Source organism: Lepisma saccharinum, chromosome 22, assembly GCF_977018435.1.
Source record: "Lepisma saccharinum chromosome 22, izLepSacc3.1, whole genome shotgun sequence".
Classification (NCBI taxonomy): domain Eukaryota; kingdom Metazoa; phylum Arthropoda; class Insecta; order Zygentoma; family Lepismatidae; genus Lepisma; species Lepisma saccharinum.
This window is the reverse complement of record NC_139250.1, coordinates 19,529,519-19,535,811: the sequence shown is the minus strand read 5'-3', so window position 1 is coordinate 19,535,811 and position 6,293 is coordinate 19,529,519.

The following is a 6,293-nucleotide window of genomic DNA, read 5'->3' as shown; positions in this document are numbered from 1 at the left end:
TTAGATGCAAACTGATCAAGAAATTTATGTACAAAGTCCTCATAAGAAATGAAACTCTTCTTTTCACTGTTGAACCAGTAAGCGCCTACATTATAAAAACACTTACGAATTATACATAATTTATACTTGGGAGGAACACCAATTATGTTCAACATTGTAGTTAGTTGTTCGATAAATTCTCTAGCAGACTGTTTTGAAACATCTCCTCCAAAACGTGGCAATTGACTGAGTTCACTAACTCGTGAAAATCTATTAGAGCATGTATCAGACTGATTATAAGAATTCCATTTAGAATCATTATTCAGCCACATCGGGTTATAAGTACAGTTTGTTCTAGTACAAGGGCTATGATTTACATTTAAGTCATCAGGAAACTGATCATGGATTAAGGAATGACATGTACTTTGACGTTGGCAACCACATACTGAAGTTTCAAGACCTGTGAAATTGTCTTTATTATCACAAGCAACATAAGTTCTAGAAGGTATGGAATTTCTGTTAGATGTAGAACAAATTTGCTTTGATGTGTCTGTAGCACATAAAGAACTAGGTGCATTATTTTCAGTATCACAAGTATGTGCGTGCTTATTATCATACAGTAAAGAGTTGTTCAACGAAGAAAGACATGAATGGTTATTTAGTGAACATGTACAATGGATTTTGTCAACAGTAGGATTGCTATTACTAAATTCAGTATTATCTAAAACACAATGCCGCAATGCATATGTATTCTTGCCTTGTAAAGTGGAAGCTTTAGCAAATTTATTTCTAGTTTTATTGTGAGCAGATTTGCCCTTGCACAATTTGGTTACATTTTCCTTTGCAGAATTCACTTCAGCATCAGATGTATCATAGCCAGAAGAACCTGTATGAAATGTTTCGCATTTATTGTGTTCACTAAAAACAACATGCTTTATTTTAGAATTTAATCTTGTATCAGTTTGGCATGCTATATGCCTATGTTCATTAATAAGTGCATCAACATTACTTAGTTCTTTATCTGGTTGTAGAACGTCTCTAACCATACTAGTACAAATAACATCGCTTTGCTCTAAGTTAATGCATTTCTCATTTAAATCCTTAAGCATGGAATCAAATTCTTGCAACTTTACCTGCGTAGTATTCATATTTGTTTGTAGTGTACTTATAGAAGTTTCATGTTGGCACAACTGGTTTGATACGTGTTGTTTTAACTCATCATCATGATGGTCTAGTTTTGATTCAAGATCACTGACTTTCGAATTTAATAAAGTTACTTCATCATTTATACGTTCATTTAGTAACCTATTAGCTGATTGACAAGAATCAGAAACCTGCTGCAACTTATTTTCTACATGTTGGAGTCCTTCGTTTAGTTTTTCAGTACTTTGCTGCAACCTAACCAATTTTGTGCCCCAAACTTCACAGTTTGTTTGTAAACTTTCGCGCAGCGTTTCAGCGTTCTGATCAAGTCTATCTTGTAACCTATTCTCCAAAGCTTCAGTGTTCTGAAGTAACCTATTCTCCAGCGTTTCGGTATTCTGGAGCAACTTCTCTTGCAACCTATTTTCCAGAGCTTCAGTGTTCTGAAGTAACCTATTCTCCAGCGTTTCGGTATTCTGGAGCAACTTGTCTTGTAACCTATTCTCCAGAGCTTCAGTATTCTGAAGTAACCTAATTTCCAGAGCTTCAGTATTCTGGAGTAACCTATTCTCCAGCATTTCGGTATTCTGGAGCAACTTGTCTTGCAACCTATTCTCCAGAGTTTCGGTATTCTGGAGCAACTTGTCTTGCAACCTATTCTCATGTTGGGCCAAACTCAAGTGAAAAGCAGATAAAATTTGGTCAATATTGGGATTTACTGTATCCAAGTATGATTTTAGAGTGAATGGATTGAATTCTGGCTTGCATGCCTTACAGTAATAGTCTTCTTTCATAGAGCTGAATATTACCCAGTGAATAACTGTAAGACCCCTACAATTTACGTGTTCCCATTTCTTGCATGACGTGCATTCAATCATGCGAGTGTCAGAAAATCTGTCCTTACAACAGAGTAAATCCTCCATTTGCTTACCAGAATTGTCCTCTTCGTTGCTTACTTCAGCAACATCACTGAGATCCGGTTGAAGGCATACACTACTTCGAAGCACGTAAGGCACTTCTCTTTTCTTCATTGTAGCATTATCAGTTCAGTTCTTATCAACTTACAATTTTCGAATCCTGGCTGTGGGTCGCCAATTTATTGCAACTGTCCCCGGTGTGGAGCAGTTTGTTGCAATATTTTAAATAAAAATAACTTTTCAAATGTTACTTATCACATTAGTATATTAACCAATTTCTACAGTCACTATAGTTACGAATAACAAACAAAATAACATCAACATTGAATAGAGTAACACAACAGAAGTTTTCTTCATTCTTTTCAGATTATGCACAAAACTAAATAACAAAATATAATTGTAAAATGTCTTTGAATTAAAGAACTGTTGCAATCTGTACGCACACATCTTACCCACAGAAGCTGAAAATTTCATTCGAAAAGACTAATAATAAAAAAATCCTAAAGCAGCTGGATTTGCCATTATACCTTTGAATATTTACGGAAAGAGATAATAGGTGATAAGTTGATCTGGACAAACTTTTGCAGACATGATGTGAGCAATGTTCAGTCCTGGTGATCGTGTTATGGTGAACGTTTGTTGCAAGGTAATATTTTGTATAATTTTTCATAGCTTGTGAGTGAGTGAATGTAAATTATTTGAGAGTGCATGTTTGTTTTAGAGGTAGAGTAAATAAATGGATATATTAATACCTGTTGTAACTTGAGGAGCTCTTTGTACATTTCTAGTGTAATAACATGATTCTTTTAAAATATGTACATGTGACACGTAGGGAACGCTCAATATGTAATTATCTGTGTAAGGAGAAATGTGTATAAAATATTATTTTATCTAAATATGTAGTTTGTTTATACTCGAGTATGAACATCTCAGTAAATTCTGTAATTTCATGTTAACCATGAATGTATAAACTGTGGTGGGTGTACAGTGGAATGCGTAAGTATTACAAACAAATTGCCAATCACAATGTTTATTCTATTTGCTTTACGCAATGAGAGTTTCAAGAATTGAAACAATACAAAACAAGTTGCTGACTATATCTGCACCAGCATATGCAAAAATTCATTCCCTAAAAACGTGTAGGCTGCAAGAGAGATATTAGTTATTTTGGTTAGATACCAAAACAAGAGTGGGCAATAAAATGCTATACGATAGGATAGTGAGCCTTCGATAGCAGGTATTCATAGTCGGTATCGCCTGGGTGTCCCTCAAGTTTCAAATTGTTCAAGACACATCAGTAAGGCTTTAGGGGTAGATCACAGAACTAGGAACACAAATTATTTTCTATGATATTTCACCTCAAAAGCAGAATGGAAATATCTGAGAAAGGCACATCTTCTTGCACATTAGGGTAACATGAAATCTGATTAGTGAGAAGTATGGTAAGTAAGTCATTCTGTTTCAGTCATCGTGACAAAGTCCTGCAAGCAAATTTTCAAATGGTGCACGACATGTAAAAAAGAAGTAAAAGCTATAACGGCGCAGAGACAAGCTTTTACTGCAACAACTTGCAAACCGTGGTTGGAAACAGGTTATAAATCGGACGCCATTTTAAAGCCTTCACGGAATCCAGAAACCCATGGTAAGCACATTGAACTGCCACAACCACTACATCATACGAGAAGACGGCATTGTCATCTTAGGGATGCGCCACAACATCTGTAAATGTACATACATAAAGATGCGGTCATCCGTTTACCAAGACTTCTCCTCTAAAATGAACCATCTTGAAAAGGCAAAGAGCTTCCTTCGAAAACTACTCTGAAGAGGTTTCGGCAATATTCAAGCAGTTGATGCGTTTTGGATGTCTTCTAGTGAACATTACGTCGTAAACAAATCAAGTTTGAAAATTTCCACAACGTTAACAGTAGGACTTCTTGCAAATTTACACAAAGGGGTAAACACTATCTTTGGCGCGAGATTTCCTTAAAGAGATAAGTAGGAATGTGAAGTTAAATTGTCCGATAGCCATTGCGATGACAACCAACATGGTTTATGTTAATGCTGGTGTTAAAGGTCAATCTAATCTTCAAGTAAAGGCATTTGGTTTCAGTTGTTTTGGCCCAGTGGCGTTGTAAAGGGAATTTCGGTCTGGTGATTATGGATATATAGATTCCATATCTCTCTTTGCTTCCAATTCTCTCTTCTTCTATCCTTCTTTTCCTTCCTTCCCATGTCCCTTTGTCAATTTACGTATTTTTCTCTCTTTTTCTATATTGCTTTCTCAATTTATGTATTTTCTTTCCCCTCTGTTTCTACATTTCCCCCCTTCTTCCGTTTTCTTCCACTGCCCCTTTGTCAATTTATGTATTCTTCTTTCTATGTTCCTTTCTCTTTCTTCCCCTGTCCCTTTGTCAATTTATGTATTTTCTTTCTCTCCCCCTCTTTCTCAGTTTCTTTCTCCCTTCTATCTCTTTCTTCCACTCCATCTTTGTCAATTCGTGTGTTTTCTTGCTCTCTCTCTCTCTCTCTCTCTCTCTCTCTTTCTTCTCCTGCTTCTTTGTCAATTTATGTATTTTCTTTCACTTACTATATTCCTTTCACATTGTCTTTCTCTTTCTTCCACTGCCCCCTTGTGAATTTTTGTATCTTTCTTTCCTCCTTCTCTCTCTCTCTCTCCCTTTTATATATATATATATATATATATATATATATATATATATATATATATATATATATATATATATTCATTTCTTTCTTCCCCTGTTCCTTTTTCAATGTAAGTATTTTCTCTCCCTCCTTTTCTTTCTAAGGTATCTGATCCCAATATGGCCTACCTAAGGTTCTCGATTGTTTCTAATGGTGTACAATGTCAGAAAGGTAAAACTAATCACAAGATTCAAAAGAGGGAACATTTCTGGACTTTACTGAAAATGTACCCAATATGGCCTAGTCATATATTTTGTTATTTCACATAATGAATTGCAACAGAAATTGTAAAGAAAGTACCACAATGTTATTTTCATAGGTAAATAAGTATATTGATACACATTTAATTTCACATACATCACAGGTTCGGCAAATGAAAGGTCCTTCATCATCCTTAGTGACTCCTACACACTCTACGTGAACATAAGAGTAATAAATGTCATATTTGCACATGTCCTTTACAATATATTTCTAAATTATGTAAACCATATTGAGTCTACCTTACATAGTGTTCGTTTTTCCTTTGTTTTAAGTAGGACTTCAGATTAAATTCTAAACTAAGTACATTTTTGTAAAGTACAAATTATGAGCTATCATAATATGTACTGGAGATATAAATACCAATCACTTGGAAGATGCAGTAAGTGATAATTTCCATACGCAATATTAGATCACGTAGAACACAATCCCGAGGTCCAGCTATTCCGTTTATTTGTCCTCAAGTTACTGCATTAATGGTACAGCCAGCAGGTTCAATCACGTCATTCGGACAGTCTAAATGACATACTAACGCCATTTGTTGAATTAACCTTGTAACTACTTGGGAACAGCAAATAGGCCATATTGGGTTCAGTATCTTATATTTCTTCTCCCCCTCTTTCCTTCCCCTTCGCTTTCTTTATATATGTAGTCTATATATGTAGTCACGGACACTTCTGGCTTGTAACGATACCATTTAAACTCAATAGTGTTGTTATAATCCAGAACTGTTCGTATGACTGCAGAACTTGACCAATACGAGAACTCCGTCGAACTCCTGAATTAAGTGCACAGTCCTTTGTTTTCTCTCGTTTCCATTTCGTTTGTTCAAACTGTCCCCGTGTTGCCAAATTTATAGCATTTGCCTCTTGCCTCGTTGTCAAACAAATTTAACAACGCTAAATATTACGTCTCTACTTTCGCTGTGTAAGGTTTTCCCCATCATGATGATGCAAAAAGTTAGCACTGAACAAAAGACGACAAATGTTTGAAATAAATATTGGTTTGAAATATACGTATCTTAAATTCCAAACAACGTTTTCAATTCTTAATACCAGTTCTTACGGTATCCCTTGAGAATTAACAATGATAATATAAACAATGCTCCGCAAATATTTATAGTTAGCAATGCCTGTAACTATAATTACACGTTGGGATGACGTTTCAGAATTTATACATTTCAATTGTACGATTTGTCTCGAAGTTGTGTGGGCGTAAATGGGTTCTGTTTAAAGTGCTTAATGTTCAAGGGGCAATAAATTACTCCACTCGCAAGACAACCTAATG